This window comes from Ostrea edulis, chromosome 1, assembly GCF_947568905.1.
Source record: "Ostrea edulis chromosome 1, xbOstEdul1.1, whole genome shotgun sequence".
Lineage (NCBI taxonomy): Eukaryota > Metazoa > Mollusca > Bivalvia > Ostreida > Ostreidae > Ostrea > Ostrea edulis.
Window position 1 is genome coordinate 37,489,048 of NC_079164.1, and position 21,384 is coordinate 37,510,431.

Sequence of the window (21,384 nt, forward strand, 5' to 3'; positions counted from 1 at the left end):
TTGGAATGATTCCCTGGAATTATATAAATGTCGCCAATGAATCCTTGTGGTGATTGTTTCAAGCAGAAATCATATGACTGAAGTTTTCACAGTGACTCAGCAGTAATAGCATTCGCTTCGTGATTAGGTTCGTTGGTTATAGCTTTGCTAAAGATAAGTAATGACCGTTCCTTCGCCAAACGTTCGGGATTTAGAAATGAGAGTCGCCGATGTTTGGAAGGTGAGACCTTAAAAGTAGGCGTGGCATGATAACGAACCTCCATTGTTATGGTCCTGGGGCCCATTTTACAAAACAACTTACGACAAAGTCGCAAGTCTTAAATTGTATTACACTGTTATTACTTTGAGTAAATGAAGTAAAACTTTTTTAAGGCTTAATTTCCAACATCTCAAAAATAAATTTTGCATTTGGAGTGAATGATCTTACAATAAACTGGAAACCTCCAGTATGTAAAGTTGGTCGTTAGTTCTTTTGTAAAACGCGCCCCTGGGTGTCATGCATAGGTCTAAATTTGTGGTACAACGTCTAAAAAAAGTCAAACTCTCTTGCTTAAAGTGATCGAATGCAAAATAAATGTTTTATGTGACATGTGCTTGCAAACATCAGAGTTGTGTTTTTAGAGATTATTTCGTAGTGTTGAAACTATATACCACAAAAACGTCCAAATCATCACTTTAGAAACTTCCGATATGATAAATTCTCAACTGTATGTATACAAAGCTCTGGATTTCTACCTTCTAATCAAATAAAGAGTTATTATGCAATCGTCTTTGCATTTTATCAAGTGCTTATCTGAGACACGATGTATATAGCGTCACTGTGGGTGCTTCGTGTCATACTCAATAGCAGTATGTTAATGTAATTGCTCTTACACAATCTCCGACATCTGTATGATTGAGATATGAGTTTGGGGACCCGTTTTGCGTTTTTGTGTGCTTGAGTTTTCATCGCGCTAATGATCTTGTATTTTAGCAAGATTAGATGAAACTCATTCAATGCAACAAAACCCTCGCAAAACTTATTACACTTGCTGTTAGACGTATAGGGAAATAGATTGATTCGACATGGAACAATCTTATTTAGCGGATGTTTTATGTCTTTCCCTTGTTTTATTCTCTAAGATTACGGGTTGTCCAGACAGCCATATTCACTGAAACTGCATGTATTCTCGACATCTATATTCATTCAAAATGCATGTTGTCCAGAGAGTTATATTCACTAAGACTGTATGTTGTTCAGATAGTTATAAGAAACTTCAGACAATCTAATGGCTCATTACCCCCACCCCCCTTACATGATGTTTTACAGACAAAATTAAGAACACCATGAAAAGGTTAAGATAACGAACAGTAATCAATCTCATAACTTCTATAAGGAATACAAAATTAAGAGTTGGGCAAATACGGACCATTGGATATAACAGAGGTGGGATCATGTGCCCAAGAGGAGTAAACACCCTTGGTAATAAAATCATCTTTAACAAAATTTGTGATGTAAATAAAACCATATTTGCAATGTAAATGTAAGTATATGAAATGTTGATACAATGAGAATCTCCATTATTCGGATATCTACTGTACTGTTTTAAGTAACGTGATAATGATTGGACAAGGTTAACATGTTGAGATCAAAATTTACATGATTAACATTTACATAAAATGTATTAAAGATATAAATGCATACATTAATGTAAAAAAAAAATGTGTTGGATGTGAAATAAAGCACATAAAATGACGCTCATCTGGTCTTTGAATTTGATACCGTAGATTATGCAAACCTCTATACGTATATCAACAGGGGATGCTTACTCCTCCTAGGCACCTGATCCCACGTCTGGTGTGTCCAGGGGTCCGTGTTTACCCAACTATCTATTTTGTATTGCTTATAGGAGTTATGAGATTGATCACTGTTCGTTATCTTCACCTTGCATCAAAGGAAGAGAATGAAATACACATTTCAATTTACAGGTTTCCGTCAATCATAAACCTTGCGATGGGATAATCAATTACTCTCTACACTCATATATAGCATAAGCGATCAACATTTGAAATTAAGCAAATTCTGGGGTTTGAAATATAAGACATTCAAATCGTAACAGGAATTCTAACAAAATCAGAGGACTTATTTGGAAACAAGCAGAATATTTGTGGGGCATGAAAAAAGACAATAATTTTGCATGGAAAAACCCCCACGTAGAAATAAGAGATTCGAGGCGTATTAAAAGGTGTTCAATTTTGATTTGATATGTAGAAATGGCATGATATCACTGCCACAGACAATAATTACCTTTGGTGGAGCTTTAAACATTTGTTGATATGGATAATTCAGACGCCTTGGTGACTGGGTATGTACTTGGATATAAGGTCCTTGTTACTGATCTAAATTATTACAAAAACATAGATGTAATATTTTTATTTTCCCCGCAATATTGAAAACTGAAGTCATCCAATAATTATCGTCTCGATTTGTCAAAACTGATGAAAATGTACGTTTGCGGAAAATGAATAGCGTGCGCATATTTGGGGTCAATAAACATAATGAAACTCGACACGTGGTCAACGTTTTGCAATTTGTTGTAGTATTTCATCGACATTTATCAATCTTAAAGAATATTTCTACACTGCACTTTTCTTTCTATAAAAGGATCAATAAATACTTGTTCATTATTCATATATGCACTAAATATCTAGATATTTAAGGGAATGTCCATCTCGTTTTAAACTGAGTAAGGAACAAGTGAAGAGAACAAACAGTGCTTAATCTCATAAATCTTACAAAGAATACAAACCTATGAACATGGCATACACTGCAGAGGAACTCTCAGGTCGGAATAATATGATGCTTCATTTAATGTTCACAGCTGACAGTTATCTGTTATTGGATAATACAACATGACGGGTATCAACGGTCAATAGGGAGTGTTTATTCTTCCTATGCACCTGGTTCTACGTCTGGTGTTTCCAGGGGTTCGTGTTTGTCCAACTCTCAATTCTTTGTTCTATATAGGATTTGAGATTGATTTTTGTTCGATAACTTCACCTTTTTATCATTATAAAAATGGCATTATTATTACAGTACATAAGAACACTGGACCAACGAACCAGTGAACTTTTCCAATAGATAAAATCCTACGTTCTAGTTATATAATCAGTTTAAAATGGCGAAGGGAGTGTGCTGCTCTGGGATACCAATACTTTGCATAACCGTTACATGAATAACATTAAGGGATGAATTATTGTGGTTATTTTCAGATCGGCCGATTTCCTTGTTTAGATTCTGGGCATACAGAAGGCGTATAAGCACGCATTGTGCTACAATACGTTATTTAATTCAATCATTGTGTTTCCAACACCACATAATAACCATGCTCCACTTTCAAACACTTTGATATCCCAGTCCATGGTACGAATTATTATGAGTTACCGTACCTTTTCAGATTTAGAAAATACTAACAGATGTGAATTTCACATATTTATGTAGCAATATTCCATTATCACCTGCATATGGTGTTTGTATTTCTCAACTGATTCGATACGCAAGAGTTTGTTTTGCGTATGAACAGTTTTTAAATCGAAGCAGGCTACTGACAAACAAGTTGATGTTACAGGGGTTTAATCCGTATCATTTAAAGTCAGCACTTCGCAAATTCTATGGCCGTTATAATGATCAAATTTGTAAACATATATTATCACTGATTTGAATGCCATCTGATGTGTTCTGTTTTTTAAAATTCTTAGGCCGTTCGCTACATACTTCGTTTGACTACGGATTACTCCTTTTACCAGATCAAAATAGAGGGCTCAAGGCGGGTGTGATAGGTCAACAGAAGATACATACTCCTCCTAGACACGTGATCTTACGTCTGGTATGTTCAGGAATCTGTGTTCACCCTGTCTCTTAAATTTGTGTTCTTTTTAAGATTTCTGAGATTAATCACTGTTCGTTATCTCCACTTGTTTATTTCAACTATGGAATTTCCTTCACGTGTCGTCATTCATAAGTTAAGTGCATAGTTTGTTAGGGATATCATACTATACCCAATATATGTGCTGTCTTACCCCTAAACATATCCAAGACCTACCCTGGAAAAAAATCATACAGAAGCGCATCTTTGTCACCTCCAATGCGCACATTTCCTATACACATATTCAAAATATTTTTTTTTATAAAGTTTAGATAACAAAACAGTACCACGAATCGACAATGTAAATGTAAGTGACAACATATCATGATAGTTACATTCCAATGTATTTACCTTCCGTGTGTCTACCTTATGAACGCGTTTCAGTTGTAACAGGGAATAAAGATAAATATCGTAAGTGTATTTTTATTGTCTTTGAATTCCGACAGAAATAAAAGTAGAATGTAAATATCAGAAAAAAAATTCATTATAAAAACAAGAGGTAGGAATTACTATGCTTAACGCCGGCACATTTTATGAAGCTCATTAGCATGTGTTTTCAAAAAATCAAATTTACTAGTATTTCTTGAATAACAAATTGTCGAGCCAACAAAGGAAAAGGGGATACCCCTTTGTTTCCCTCGCTGAGTAAAATGCTTTAGTCTGTCAAATGTATTTCCATTTATTGTATAATTCATAGTGTTACGGCAACAACAATAGGGTATTCATGCAATTTGTTTCGTAATTAACTAAATTAGAAAGTATGTGTAATTTATTAGTAGACTATATTCAGCATTTCACACTTCAATGAAAGGGAAGCCTTGTGACTTCAAATAAGAGCAAACGAAATTAGAAAAATCATGTGATCTATCATGATGATAAAATGCTTTCAAAAATTTAAATTGACTGGCAGAAGAAATTTTGATTAATCAAAGTTTTTTTCCACATTAGTTTTATAGTTTTGATTAAAATGTGCAATAGCCTGGATCTCTCGTTGGTAGTATTGCATAAGATCATTTCCTGTGTGAATGTGGAGTTGTGTGAAATAATGTAGTTGTTTGCTATTATTTATGTGGATGCAGAATTGTTTTAATCTAATGATAAGAACGACACTTACTGTCTTAATTATGATTGTAAATAATTACAGTCAATACGAAAATCAATGTCAGTCACGTGATCTATTTTGTCATGCTAGCAAACGGCTCTTTTGATTGCAGAATATTTATCGTGTTTTCTGTCATTACCTTTTGTATTGCTTTATTCATTAGTTCCTCGAATTGCTGTATTCATCAATACCTTAAAGTTTAATCAATCGTCTACACCATTTAGTTCCTCAACGTTCATTAAATATTGTAAAATGTATATTTTGTTGAAATTTTCATTGCCATTAAAATGTAAACGTTTTGGCGTTTGAAGCATGAATTCCTAAAATATGTATCATTTTACCCTGAGGCATTTATCTTACACGGCAGGTTTAGCAGACGATTTACTTCTCCAACATACTACAGCGCAGACGTCTATATTCTCTCTCTCTTTGTCGTAATAAAATATGATAGGTTAATTTGACAAACATTTGCATACACTGCCTTCTTTACTTCATTGCCTGGTGAATGTGTTTACTATTCCCATGAATTACTTGGTTCGTAGTTGAAATTTTATTGTCACTCTGTTAATACACGCAGACAAACATGCAGGGTTGTTGGGTTTGTGAGAAAATTGTATAACATGCGAACATATGAAGATGTGCAGTACGAGAATTTAAGCTGTTTTTCTTTAAAAGAATTCCGCATTTTTATTATTTCTGTTTTATTTCATATAATTTTCTTTTTTCTCTAGAAATTTTATATTCTCGTTATCACATTGATTTTCATATTGTCCATAAAAAAAAAAACCCACGCGCCACTGACCTATTTTTTAAGAAATATCAGTTTCTGATATTATGATTTACAAGAAATAATACGAACATCTCATAATAGTAAGCTTAGAATAGAGCAACGTAGATAATAGTAAGCTTAGAATAGAGCAACGTGGATAATAGTAAGCTTAGAATAGAGCAAAGTATATAATAGTAAGCTTCGAATAGAGCAAAGTAGATAATAGTAAGCTTAGAATAGAGCAAAGTAGATAATAGTAAGCTTAGAATAGAGCAAAGTAGATAATAGTAAGCTTAGAATAGAGCAAAGTAGATAATAGTAAGCTTAGAATAGAGCAAAGTAGATAATAGTAAGCTTAGAATAGAGCAAAGTAGATAATAGTAAGCTTAGAATAGAGCAAAGTAGATAATAGTAAGCTTAGAATAGAGCAAAGTAGACATAAGGGTACAGCTAAACAAGATCGATTGTGTGAAGTTTGTAATGTGAACGAAATTGAGGACAAATATTATTTTATTTTAATATGTCCATGGTACAAAAAACCTCATATTTGCATACATTAAAAAGTATTATTTGTCCCGTGCTTCTATGCTTAAACTGGCACAACTGATGTCAATTTGAATTAGAAAACAACTCTGTCATAGGGATAAATTTTCAAAAAGTGCTTTACGCTTACGATCTAGCCAAACTATCATCTAATATATATATTATGTAAACTTGACTTAAAACTCTTTTCATGTATGTCCATCCTCTAATATTCACTCCACTTTTCATATTGTATACAGCTTTTTTGTTTATACTCTGTAATTGAATATGTATTGTGCTGATGAGCCCTACGGCTTAAAGCCAATAAACAAAACTAGAAAATTAAACTGAATTACAATGAAGATTCATCTTATGTACTAGAATCATATATCTGTGCATCAAAATGATGCATACCATTAATCATCTGTTGTCATTTTCTACCGATACCTGCATACTAAACCTTTAGAATGTGCTTTTTCGGGTGTAACCGGTCAACATGGGATGCTTACTCCTCCTAGGCACCTGATCCCACCTCTGGTGTGTCCAGATTGATCACTGTTCGTTATCTTCACCTTTCATAACAATATCAAACGATAGGAAGTCATTCCGTATCCTAAAATATGTAGTTTCCTAATGTTTTCCAACAAACCCTTTAAATTCTTATCGGGTTCATGGCGAATGTGACCAGTCAACATGGGATGCTTACTCCTCCTAGGAATCTTATCTCACCTATGGTGTATACAGGGTCCGTATTTGCCCTACTTTTAATTTTGCATTCTTTAAAGGATTCATAACTTCATTATCATCACTTTTTCATTCAAAACATGTGTAAATGCTAAATTACTCTCATATGCACAAGAAAGTCAGTGGCGTTTCATTTTTTATTGCTAGAGACAGTCTCTTGTACAACGTTTTTCAATTTTGAATATGGTGACTGTATACATAAATATCAGAATAATTTGTTTAAAGTTCATTTGCTCTGTGTTTGCACTTTTTCATCGACGGGGATCGTTTTCCAATAGATGATTCATGCTGAAGTTTTACATCAAATTAAGATGTAATGCCGCATTTACTTTACTCATTTTGTTAACATGTGTTTTTGACAGACATTCCGAAACGTCTACAGTTTGATTGAAACATTACTACCTGTACACACACATTATGTAGTCACCAGTACTCCAGGACATAGGCGTATGTCTTAAATGTAAATATAATTAGCACTGCATATACAGCTATCATAATTATGTGCACATCACAGATGTATTTGCAGGATGGAAACTTATCAATATTGATTTGCTTGTAGAACAACTTGACGTTGACTACTGACAATCTAACTATTAGGTTCGTTACCCCTTTGTTGTATATAACTAGACACCACTATTTTCTTGTATATTTGCTGTAGCCTGCTGATGACACTCAATTTGACATAAAAACTATGGGAGAACTTCTCATGTGATATACCATTAGTTTCTCTCTTTACAGGTAAGACATGCCTGATGCGGTACAGTGATAGCATGTCTCATGTTAGTATTTTGTCTTAAATACATGTAAACCCCAAACTAACTACATGTGGTACACAATTTTGTACATGTACATATCCGGTTCGATCAATAGGGAGAGCGCTCATATAGGCTAAGCCTATTGTCCAATCCCATCAAATTATTGAATAAATATTGTTTTAACCAACATAGTATGTCTCGATTAACTTATTTCTTTTAAAACCCTTACGTACAACCTAAGAAAAGCATTGAAACCCCAAATCAAAAACGTCCATATTCAATTTATAATAAGTAAATACGCCCGGCATTATGACATAAGACTAGTCGTTTTTATTTACTTAAACTGTGTACTTATTTTGGTCCAGAGTATCCCATTTTAGTGAACAGGTGGTGTGTCATATTTATCCTACCATCGGTTTTGTATTCTTTGAAAGATTTATGAGATATATAAATGGTTGTTATCTTCAATTTCATATAACCTGTAATTTAGTCGAATATGAAAAATTGCAACATTCGTTGATTTAATTATTTTAAAAAAGTTTTTTTTTTGTAAAAATAGTTTGTTTGGAGGGTGAATCGATACGATAATGATAACAAATATAGTTATGAGAGTGATCACTGTTCTTCTCACTTTCCTCTATTTATGAGAGTGATCACTGTTCTTCTCATTTTCCTCTAGTTATGAGAGTGATCACTGTTCTTCTCATTTTCCTCTATTTATGAGAGTGATCACTGTTCTTCTCATTTTCCTCTAGTTATGAGAGTGATCACTGCTCTTCTCATTTTCCTCTATTGTTACTCTCACGAAATCGTCTTCTTCCCGGATGTTTCAAACATGAAATTATCGTAAAACAAAACCCACTGTTTTCAATGGTTGCTGAAAGAATAATAATTTTGTTTCCTTCTTCCGTATGATTTCTAACTATACAAATACCACAGTACCTTAACAGCTGTTGTTTTCGTACATTGAATTACAATTCCATTGCAGCACAAGGTCATCACAAAATTTCAACTGTTATTCAGGAAAGGAATTCCGCATTTTAATTATTTCTTTTTTTATATCTTACCATTCAGACATTGTAAGGGTTGGGTCTACAGATTTTGTATTCTCCCTATTACATTTACTTTAATATTGTTCTGGCCGTACATGTCATGGATCCAATTTTACGAAATAGAAGTTTGTGACACCATCATTTACTAGAAATAGTACGAACCTCTCATAATATTGAACCCATTAATAACAAGGGTATTTTAACCATATATCTGTGTCTTAAAAATGATACATACTATCATTAAAGTTTGGTAGTTATCAGTGAATGTTTTCCACTGAAGATGGATAAGTCACCATCTTCAGACTGTGGTTTAACTCTGCATAGCCATATCAAACGGAAAGAAGCCATTCGATACCTTAAAACATGTAGTTTTCTTAATTTTTCAAAAGCATCCTTCATTGTATATGCTAACCGGCTCTGATTATGCAGAAGAAAGTCATTCTGGTCCCATTGTGAATTGGTAGGGATCGTTTTGTGGGCAATGAATATGGTTAATAAGAAATATTTATACATAATAAAGAAATTATGATTACATATATAAATATTTAGAATATTCTTATTACAATTTATTTGCTCTGGCGTTTTTATGATTTACAGATAGAGAATATTGCTGATTGTTTTCTCAAGTGTCAATTAATGGTTCATGCTAAAGTTATGATTAAGATACAATGCCGCAAGATTTCGTTTTGTTACTTTGAATTGTTTCCCTAACATGTGTAAGTTGACAGTAAATCCGAAGCTGCTAATGTCATATTAGTACCTTAACACACACACACACACATCATGGAGTCATGAGAGCTCAAGGACACATGTTCATGTCTAAAATACAGATATGATTAGCACTGCATATGCAACTGACAGGTACATGTACATGGGATGTGTCCAAAGTCACAGGGTTAAACAAAAGACGGCAATGAGTGCGGTTTTGCAGTACAACTTCTGACCGTATTTGCAGGATGAAAACTTATCAATATTGATTTGCTTGCAGAACAACTTGACGTTGATTTCTGATTATCTAAGTAATGGCTTCGTTACCTCTTTGCTGTATCTATCTAGACGCCAATATTCTCTTGTAGTTTGTTGTAGCCCGCTGATAGTACTTAATGAAAACGCGAAGATAACGATCAGTGATCAATCTCAGGAATCTTATGAATAATACAAAATTAAGAGTATGACAAACACTGACCCCTGGACACACCAAAGGTGGGATCAGGTGCCTAGTAGGGTTAAACATCCCCTGTTGACCGGTCACACCTGCCGTGAGCCCTTTATAGTGATCGGGTAAACAGAATAATGACATACAACTATGGAGAAGCTTGTCGTGTGACATACCAAATACTTTTCTCTATACACGTATGACGTGTCTAATGCGGTACGGTGATATCAGGTCTCCTTTTAATGAAATTCATTTTAAAACGTCTAATGTACAATCTCCGAAAAGCATATAAAACCTAGAATAAATATGTCCATATTCAATTTAAGACCAAGTACATAATGCGTCATGATGATACGAGTTTGTTTCACTTTCTGTAGTTTAACTTTCTATTCATTTTTTGGTCCAGAGTATCTCCAGTTAGTCAATAAGTAGCTTCTCATATAAACACAGTCAAAAGTGAAAATACAAGTATTTAACCTTTTTATATTCTTATGATGGTGAATTGGTATGATAATAGATATGATTACAGAAGATTCTATTTAGTCTAATTTTATCATTTGTTACTCTCACTATACACATGGAGTCCCTTCCTGGATGTTTAAAACGTGAACTTATCGTATGCAACAAACATGTTGTGTTCAATGTTCAATGGCGTTTAATGTAAAACTAAAATGTTAAAAGAATATGAATGGTATTTCCTTCTTCCGGGTTAAATCTATGAATACCAATACGCAGTACATTATTCGAATGTTTTATTATATATTCTATGAATACGAATACCGCAGTACATTATTCGTATGTTTTATTATATATTCTATGAATACGAATACCGCAGTACATTATTCGTATGTTTTATTATATATTCTATGAATACGAATACCGCAGTACATTATTCGTATGTTTTATCATATATTCGTTGAAGCACAGATTAATCAAAAAAGAGATTATGTAATATCTAACAAATTATACTTTACCTTGAAATGTTCACCTTACGTCTATAAATAAAAACCTATTATTAATCTTGATAAACATTCTAGAATGTAAGTTTTACTGCCTGTAACTTTGATACACCGACCTAACGTGTATCGAATTATTTCACTTATATGTTAGAATTTGTCATGGTCGTAGAGATCCTTTACGTACCCATGCATGTCACCTGTAATAGTTTGTTTAGACCCCATTGGACAGACTTTCACTGATCAGTCACTTATTGTCTCTTCTGGTAAGACAATGAACACGGCGCTGCTCGCAACAATCTATGACAAGTTAGATATGTATTGAAGTGCATTGATTAGAGATTTAGATAAAACGTAGTTTTGATTATTTGTTTTGTGTTTGTAGCATGTTTTACAAAAACTAAATGTAAAAGCTTAACTGCAGATTTTAGTACGGTGATAAGTATGGTTGTTCCGAAGCGAAATCAGAATTTTTAAAAAGAATGGTGGCAACCCAAATTTGTACGAGACAAAATTACAATTTTTGTTAAACATTTCAACCAAAGGTGGGATTGCAACCCCCTAAACCCCATCTAGATTGTTTATGGCTAGTTTCACGTTAATTCCCGCGATTGGAATTGTGCATGACAAAAATGTAGAACTTTGAAAGAGATCAAGAGTCACGGTATTTCACCAAATGTCACTGTTATTTTCCTTGAAATTTGACACATAATACAATAAGAATCAATATACTCAGTCCACTTAATGAACGGGTGCAATATTTCACTACGCGGTCAATTTGTTAAAAACCAGGAAAAAATGATCGAAAACCACGTGCATAGATCATAAATGTGCAAAGAACATCATACATGACGTATATAGGCGACTTACATCAATTATGCATCTCGTAAATTGGAAATTCATACTAATCATACATAACGTAAATAGCACATTTACATCAACTCACACATTACGTAATATGAAATTTACGCCAAATATATATCCAACGTTCATAGGACGTTTACACTAATTAAACATAACGTAAATGAGAGATTTAAACGAATTATGTACATCACGAAAATAGGAGATTTGCGTCAATTTCTACATAACATAAATAAGATAGTTACAGGAATTCGTGCATAACGTAAATAAGAAATTTACACAAGGTATACATATCGTAAATAGGAGATTTACACAAATCCACACACAGCGTGGGTTGAAGATTTACACAAAATATATAACGTGAACAGGAGATCTATACTAATTCAAATAATGTAAATAAGAGATTTAGAACAATTCATTATAAGATAAATAGAAAATGTACACCAACATTCATAAAGAAAACGGAGATATACATCGATTATACGTATAAGTAAACGGGAGAGTGACATAATTTATAAATAAAGTAAATAGATTGGTTGGTTGGTTGTTTTACGTCCCGTCCAAACTTTTCCCTTCATATTGAGACGTCACCAGCTGTAGGTGAAGTACCACAGATTTAGACCTATGCTTAGCACTCAGGGCCGTAGCAGTGGGGACTAATTAACGTGACAACTCCTACCGCAAACCGGGACCTACATATGAAAGGCAGATTTACAACAATTATGCATAACACAAATGGGAGCGTTACACCAATTATTTCTGATAGAAGATTTACATCTGTTCAACTGAGGTAGCTGTAGTAACAAATTCTGGAAATCATTCAAAAACAGGATGATTGTAGTTTGAGATATAAAGTGCTTAAAGGACGATTTGATGATCATACAGACTGAATGACAAGCGTGAACACGTTATGACTACCACCTCGTCTATATAGTACCACGTGTCATTCAGAGCTTTGTCTCGTGGGGATCCGGGTTAGAACAGGTCATCGGTAACACTTGGTTGTCGTAAGAGGCGACTAAATGGGAAGGGGGGGGGGGTCCAATGGGACCACAAAAACCGAAGACCTGTGTCTCAGCAGGTGTGACACGATAAAGATCCCTTCCTGCTCAAAGGTTGTAAGAGCCGAGCACAGTCCTAAATTTGGCCGCTCGTCACCGGCAATGATAAGAGTGAAAGATTCTCGAGCGGGGCGTTAATATACAACCAACCATTCAGAGATTATATTTGCATTATTTGAATTGAAAATAGCATTTCGTTAATGATTTACATGTATTTTGCAACTCATCCCAAATTACTTAGAAGTAAGCGCAATGAACTCTTCTGTGCATTAACGGTTTTGACCGCTCGTCTACGCAAAAAAGTGCTGAGTAGAATATATACTGTACTCTCTAAAGTCTAAAGTAAAGGCACCAACATTCTAGCAACCGATGATTGATTATTACTAAAGACAATTTTGTTTTGGGAACATCTTGCTTTGTTTATTGTTTGTAATGAAAGAGCGGGTGAGTTACACGTGTCACCACCTAACATTATCAATTTTTACACCGTCGGTGAACACGCAAAGATAACATAAGAGCTACATAACTGAGTTGATAACGAAAAGACTATCTGTAAATATAAGCTAGAAATTTATCAATCTTTTCAATTCCAAATCTCTTTCCAGATTTGAATTTGTGAGCAAACATTAAATGAATATCACATCAACTGAGGCAGAACATATATTGTAGAATTCATGGAAAGGTTCTCATTATCACTTTGGGGTTCTATACTTTTACATCATCTTTACATTACCTTAAAGGTATTCTTTACGATCAGCTAGTTTCCGTAATCTTTTCTGTATTTTATCCCCTATTGAATTTGATATGTCTTAAGATTCAAACAATGGTAACATTATAATCCATACATTATTTTAACTAGGGCTCGCTTTAATATTTCACCGTATTATTATTTGCATGACAGGTAGACAATTTCCTAGAGGAAATGATAGAGAATGATTGCAACACTAGGAAACAAAGAGAAACTTGCATCAGAGGCAACATTAGAAGAAACACTAAACAGGTTCAGGGTCTACCACTGTACAATTAGCTGAATCTAACATAGAACCACCAGGATACGAACTGCAAATTGATGTACAAATGACACAGTTTGGTTTTGTAGAATTTCTCATAAATTATATTCATATTTTATATTTTATAATTCATTTTATTTCATATTTTATATTTTTCCTTACACGATATGATTTTTAACGATTTGTAAAACTTCGTGACATGAAAGTAAAGAAAATCGTTCAGTCTTCTGCGATATCATCGTAAAAGTGAGGACTAGTAAAATAGATATCGTAAAAGTGAGTACTAGTAAATAGATATCGTAAAAGTGAGGACTAGTAAATAGATATCGTAAAAGTGAGGACTAGTAAATAGATATCGTAAAAGTGAGGACTAGTAAATATATATAGTAAAAGTGAGGACTAGTAAATAGATATCGTAAAAGTGAGGACTAGTAAATAGATATCGTAAAAGTGAGGACTAGTAGATAGATATAGTAAAAGTGAGGACTAGTAAATAGATATCGCAAAAGTGAGGACTAGTAAATAGATATCGTAAAAGTGAAGACAAGTAAATCGATATCGTAAAAGTGAGGACTAGTAAATAGATATCGTAAAAGTGACGGCACGTAAATCGATATCGTAAGAGTGACGACTAGTAAATAGATATCGTAAAAGTGACGACTAGTAAATAGATATCGTAAAAGTGAGGACTAGTAGATAGATATAGTAAAAGTGAGGACTAGTAAATAGATATCGCAAAAGTGAGGACTAGTAAATAGATATCGTAAAAGTGAAGACAAGTAAATCGATATCGTAAAAGTGAGGACTAGTAAATAGATATCGTAAAAGTGACGGCACGTAAATCGATATCGTAAGAGTGACGACTAGTAAATAGATATCGTAAAAGTGAGGACTAGTAAATAGATATCGTAAAAGTGAATTTCTTTCCTTTCCAAAAGTAATCTTCAAATAGTATTTCTTTTTAAAAATGTCTTCCGATTGACCTTCATATTGAAATGAAATTTAATACCAAACATCAACATCCATTACTTTAGGGGATATGGATAACATCTTTCTGTGCCAAGAACTATTTTCGGGTGTGTGACTTTAAATTATTTTTCTATAAAAATAAATTCCGTGCAACACGCTTTTCGTAAAGAATGGTTTTTTTTTAAAACATGTAATACATGGAAAAACGATTTAATGAAATTCCAACTATGCCTCTTCTCTATCTAAATAGACTCCGGGTTAACAAATGGTACGTGATAATATTGATCTATATCTATAAAAATGATATCGTCGGTTGAACGGTGTGTGTCTGGCATTCTATCGGCCCTTTTAATAGACTAGGACATAAATCCATAAATTTGATTGATTTAGTACACTCGCCAAAAGGTCAGAACACGGAATTACAAATTTGGCAGATTGGAATGGAATAGTCGATAATCACATTACATGTACCATCGCATAATTCTCAAACTGATATTTTTCATCTTTATTAGTCATGGGCACGTGATGTCCACGATGAATTATATCATATTATATTCCGTGTGATATTGACGAAAATCAAACATATGTTGTACCTTAAATGATTTATTCGAATTGTCATGCATATGACATTTACCTTGAAACACCCACAATTCAATACATACAATCCCAAGATTAAATGGTGTTTGGATTTTCTTATGTTTCAGCAGATTATGAAACCGCGTGATTCAACGGGGACTTTAAACCACGCCAAGGCAAAATATGGGACAGCAAGCGTATCAAAATACGAATGTACTAAAATTTATTCCATTTGTATTCAAGGAAACAACTCTGTTATTTCAATAAAATGTTCTATAAAATGAATCGCATGATTGCATATACCGTCTGATATTACTGTTGTTCGATAATAACGTGCACTAAAGCATGAAGGTCACATACATTTAATATGTACCAGCTTTCAAGATGTCTACCAAAGTAAGATTGGAGTATGTAACTCTCATAGAAATTTCACAGATTTTGTGTGATAGACATGTATTCAATGTTTTCATTGATTACCTATTTCATTTTTATGACGATCCGTCGGTCACGCATGCGACGACTTTGCAAAAAAGCCCTCTATATATAGTTGTAGAAGATTGATCACACTCAATAAAACGTGACGATAAATGTTTGTTAGAGTGTTAAAGGGTCTACAGATAAAAGGTATAAACCCCCAGTCCAGATTTCAATTGCGGGTAATGAATTTAACATCCGATAGTACAATGATATTCAGCGATTTCTTAAAGAATATGTGGATGTTTTCAAGAAATGCAAATTACACCAGCTATTTCTATTCCATTCACCAACACGAATAAATCTTAGTTTTAGAGGTAATATTTCTCATATGTCTCAATAATGACAGTCTACCTGGGACGACATGCCAACTCTGAAGGTATCCAAATACAATGTTAATGAAAACATTAATTAACAAACAGGAGTTTTCTGTAAAACTACACATACATGTACTAAACAGACGAACGATAGTCACTGTATGTAAATACATATTGGCTGCAAAAGAGTTGGCGATTGCAGTCTTTAACTAGAGGAAAGGGGGTGACAATGCGTTTCATATTAAATCAACTTTAAAACTGAACAAAAAAATTAGAAATTGGTTTTTTAAATTATCATTTATCAGATATATTTATTGGTAAAATGCTGCATAGATCAGGGATTCGCAAATATTGTGCATGATGTGGACAGACCGTAAGTAGAATATATTTATATGTACATGTATATTCTGGTTTTGTACTTGTGAATAGACGCAATGAATTTTCCTCGAAAATAAATTATAACTTTAAAAATATATACAATACTCTAAAACAACACTACTATGAATATAAGAACAGTATACATGTATATCTATACTTGTGGGTGGGTGGTTGTTTTTTTTTTCATGATCCGTCGTTGTTGTTGAAATTGTTGGAGATTGTTCCACAGGCTAAAAATGTTGTAGGATATCAAAAATTTCTCCCAAAAATGGCAACATCTCCTGGAATTAGAAATACACATATTCCAACAAATTTAAAAGTACAGTTTCAATCGGTTGTTATTTTCCAGTGTTGTTTTACCCGTGACAAAATGAAAAGAAAACAAAAGTATAATTCACTTAGTTTTTGTGTTAACATTCAGACTTGATAATGATTAATGACTTTATCTGATGATTCACATACGAAAATCATAATTCGACCTTATGAGGTACTCGCAAAATTAGTATTTTCCCATAGACTTAAATGATGAAAATATCCTTTATTTTTCATTTAGTGGTGAGTAGATTTATGAAATATGTTGAATATGTTCGATACATTAGTGACGAAGAAATATGCTGAAATAAACAACCAGTCTATTCTAGCAGTGTCAAAATCTACAAACTGTACGTATTCTATGAAGATAAAATGTAAAATCCCCGTGTAAATGTCTGACGACACACAATACATCTAAATATAGCGCCAATGTAAACATATCCTGTGGACAAATGCCAAGACCATACGTGTGGTGTCTTTGACGTACATACCTCGGATTCAAACACACACACACATATATACACGTGTTCACTAGAACAGTCCCCTCTGAACTGGGAACGAGTCCTTAACCAGCTCAAATCTACACCACGTCCAATTCTAAACATGTCAGACCTTATGCTTATGTAATGATTTATTGATCAGTTGTACGAAATATGTTTTAAAATGTTACGTTTACGAAGAACTAAGGTTCAAAAGCATTGGGTGATATATGTCTGAAATGTTACATATCTCAAATGATGAGACAGTACATGTATATTAAAACAACAATTATAAACTGAGATTGGAATACACTTGTGTATAAGAGAGGAAGCGTCCTACCTGTCAATCACCGATCGCTATATTTTGCTTAGGGCGCTCACTTCGTCACCGGATGGATCCTAGTTCAATTCTTGATCTCAGCACGGCATCAAATCTAAGATTGATTGATAGATTACGTACTAGGTCCCGTCGAGAATTTTACACTGAAATTGAGACGTCACCATTTGTAGGCAAAGTAACACAAATCTAGACCTATGCTTAGCGCTTATGGCCGTAGCAGTGATGGTTTTTTTTAACCTATCAGCGCGACAGGGGACCCCTGTTATTTAGGTAATATCCGAAAAACCCATGTTTCTCACTTCTAAATGCCGAGTGCTTGCATTTGGCGAAGGACCAACCACTACCTATGTTTACGTCTTACGTTTGACGCGGTCATGGCACGGGAGAGGCTCGAACTTACGACTTCCGGTTATAATGAATCAAACGCTCTACCACTGAGCAACCGCGACCGAATGGTAGTGAATGTTCTTTCACCATCCACCCATCATCAAAGTGAAAGTCATAGGTCTTTTGGATATGATACCCAGTGTCGCAGTGGACATTGGCATGGGGAAAAAACCCACTGCTACGGCCTTGAGCGCTAAATTGGTGAACATTTCTCGAACGGGATTTAAAACAACACACAAACAGATTATCATCCTTATATTGTTTAGCATTTGAACAAAAAGTGAATTTCCTTTGGTTTTTATTTTGAAATCACACGATCAAAATATAGGGCTCACGGCGGGTGTGACCTGTAGACAGGGGACGCTTACCCCTCCTTGGCACCTGATCCCATCTCTGGTTTGTCCAGGGGTCCGTGTGTGCCCAACTTTCTATTTTGTATTGCTTATAGGAATTATGAGATTGATCACTGTTCGTTATCTTCACCTTTCATTTAACGTAAGCACTCATCTCCAAGATTACATGCACATTATATTGATTGATTCAATGTATCTTGTTAACTTCCCTCTCGAGAATTTTTCACTCATATGGAGACGTCACCAAAATCAGTGAAGGGCTTCAAATTTAAGCCTAAGGTCGGCACTTACGGCTATTGAGCTCTGAGGGTTCTTTAATGTGCCACACGTACTATGACACGGGACATCCATTTTGAGTCATCTCCAAGGACCCGTGATGCCGAACGTTTGGCGATGGAACTGTCACTACCTGTTTTATTGACTTATGTCTGTCGCGGCCGGAATTCGAACCCCGACCTTCCGCATGCGGGGCGAACGCTCTACCTCTAGACCACTGCGTCTCGTGAGATACATTGCAGTAAAACCCAGATGTCAGCTATCAACAACTGATATTCAAATTTTGGTTGACCTTTAGAAGTACTTTAATTAAGCATTGTAAACAATGAAAATGGAAAAATAAAATTTTAAATTTTTTAGCTCAAATTGTGTCCATGCCCCTTTAATTATGAAAGATATGATCATGTGTCATAACTACATATGTCTAAAAGGCAGACAATATGCAATTTTAAATTTAAAAAAAACAACATGATTTTCAAAAAAATTATTTCATTACATACGAAAAAAGACACCGGCGGATTTGAACTAGGATCTTCGGGTCAGTAACCCAATACTTTATCCACTGTGCTGCAATGAAAGACAATCCAATCGATCGATAAAAATAATTTCAGAAACCTTCTAAATCGCCATCTTGTGATGTAATGTCATAAACAGTATAAGTCTTCGTTTAGTTAACGAACTTAATGCTTAAGAAACCATAACTACAACGAGATGATTCATCCTGTTTTTCTTTCTCAATCATGCTGTGCAATACACACCAGTTTCTGATGCAGGAAAACTGTATACATGTATATATACTTTATTTCTCGTAAAATATCATTATACATGTGTCTGAACAAAGAATATTGTTCATTTGAGTGTATGTGAATGGCTCTAAAACATTATATATATATATATATATATATATATATATATATATATATATATATATATATATTATTCCAGCTATTTGAATTTCATTTAATAACTGACATTCTATTTTTTGTTCAGTTTTCTATAAACATAGAAGAATTTAATTATTTTGTTTACGTAGTATTTGACCTATCGAAGTAAAGTAGTAAATAGTTCGATTCTCGAACCCGGCTCGGCGTCAGACCAAAGACGTTTAATTAACATAGGCAGTGATCGTTTCTTCGTCAAGCGCCCGACATTTGAAGCGAAAGTCAGGGCTGTATAGGAGGTGACCCTGGTACGATAAAGAACCATCATTGCTTCGACCATAAGCGTCATTCATAGGTCAGCATTTTTAGACTTCTCCCTAAAGCTGGCAACGTTCCTGTATGATTGAAACAATTCTCCAATTAGACTAACACAACAAACAAACCAACAAATATATTGCATGAGAGTAAATCCTATCACCAGTACAATCAAAGTATCTACTTTTCAATTTATGTGAATTCGAAAGTATCAAATAAACCTACTTAGACCAGTAGTAGTGAGCACAAGTTTTAATCAATAAAATCTACGGCGAGAATGGTTTGTGTACATGTGTGTATAATAATGACTTCTGACACTCTGCCTTTGATGGATCTGTCAAATGTTAGTTTAGACGTAGATAAATTAACATAATTTAAAAAAAAAACCACTTCGATTTGAAAACCGGGAGTAAACTACATATTACAGTCTGAGGGAAAAAAGCTTGCTTGAAATAGAATTAAACTTCACATTTTCTATTAAAAGTTAGATATTTAATGAATATAGTAGAATCGCTTCTATGATATTTTATAGGTGTGATCTACTGATAATGAATATTTTAGATAACGAACTGTGATTAAAAAAATACTATAAAGAATATAAAAATGACAGTAGGGTAAACACGGGCCTAGGAGAAATAAGCTTCCCCTGTTGACCGGGTACATCGGTCATTACTGATGTTTTAATCATATCATTGCTTCTTGGTCTTTTATTTGAACTTAAACACATAATAATAATTATATGATACTATATAAATATTGCATGTAGTTGAGGGTAACATTGAAAATTTCAATGTTACCCTCAACTACATGCAATATTTGTTTTATTATACTGAATGTTATGTAAACAGGAAAGCAGAAAAACTTATGTCTGTTGACATCAATCACTGTCATGCGATATTTCGTATATCGATGCGGGTATTCCCGTTTATTACAAACGCTCAAATGACGTCGTCTAACAATCTACGGCGAACCGTACGCGCATAAATTTGACGCATGTGATAATTTTTTATAATACCACCCGTTGTCAAGTACTGTTACCCGTTGCTAGATATTATCACCCTGGGGCGCGTGCTTTCTGTTCTCAGAGGGTAACACTATGTTTTTTTCAAATGCTACTCGACCAATCAGATTCGAGTATTTTACATGAAAGTATAATAAAATGATAATCTCGCATATCACACATGATATAAAAGGTTCAATTTTAAAGTTCGGATTTAGCAGATAATTGATAAACCTGACATTTCATGGATTTTCTGTTATGTATGGACATTTGTGAAAGCCGAGATGTCTAAAACGATGCGAAAACAAGGCAGAAGAAAATGAAGATAGAACTTAAGTGTCAGTATAGCTTAAACAATATTTTAACTAATATCAGTAACATAACACAAATAACATGAATACACGAGACTAGGGAAAAGGCAGATTACCATACCC

At 34.0% G+C, this 21,384-nt stretch overlaps 1 long non-coding RNA gene across 2 annotated transcripts in view; it reads left to right on the forward strand.

Moving 5' to 3' along the window:
* Window positions 1-15,680, forward strand: part of LOC125657688 (uncharacterized) — a 39,750-nt gene extending 24,070 nt beyond the window's left edge. The window contains exons 3-5 of one of the 2 annotated variants that reach the window (XR_007363430.1): window positions 3,739-3,866; window positions 13,785-13,954; window positions 15,570-15,680. This is a non-coding gene — a long non-coding RNA (uncharacterized LOC125657688). Of the gene's footprint in view, window positions 1-3,738; window positions 3,867-4,265; window positions 4,317-13,784; window positions 13,955-15,569 lie in introns of those variants that run through there. The other variant, XR_007363431.1, reaches the window with a different exon arrangement.
* Window positions 15,681-21,384: the final 5,704 nt, after the last annotated feature.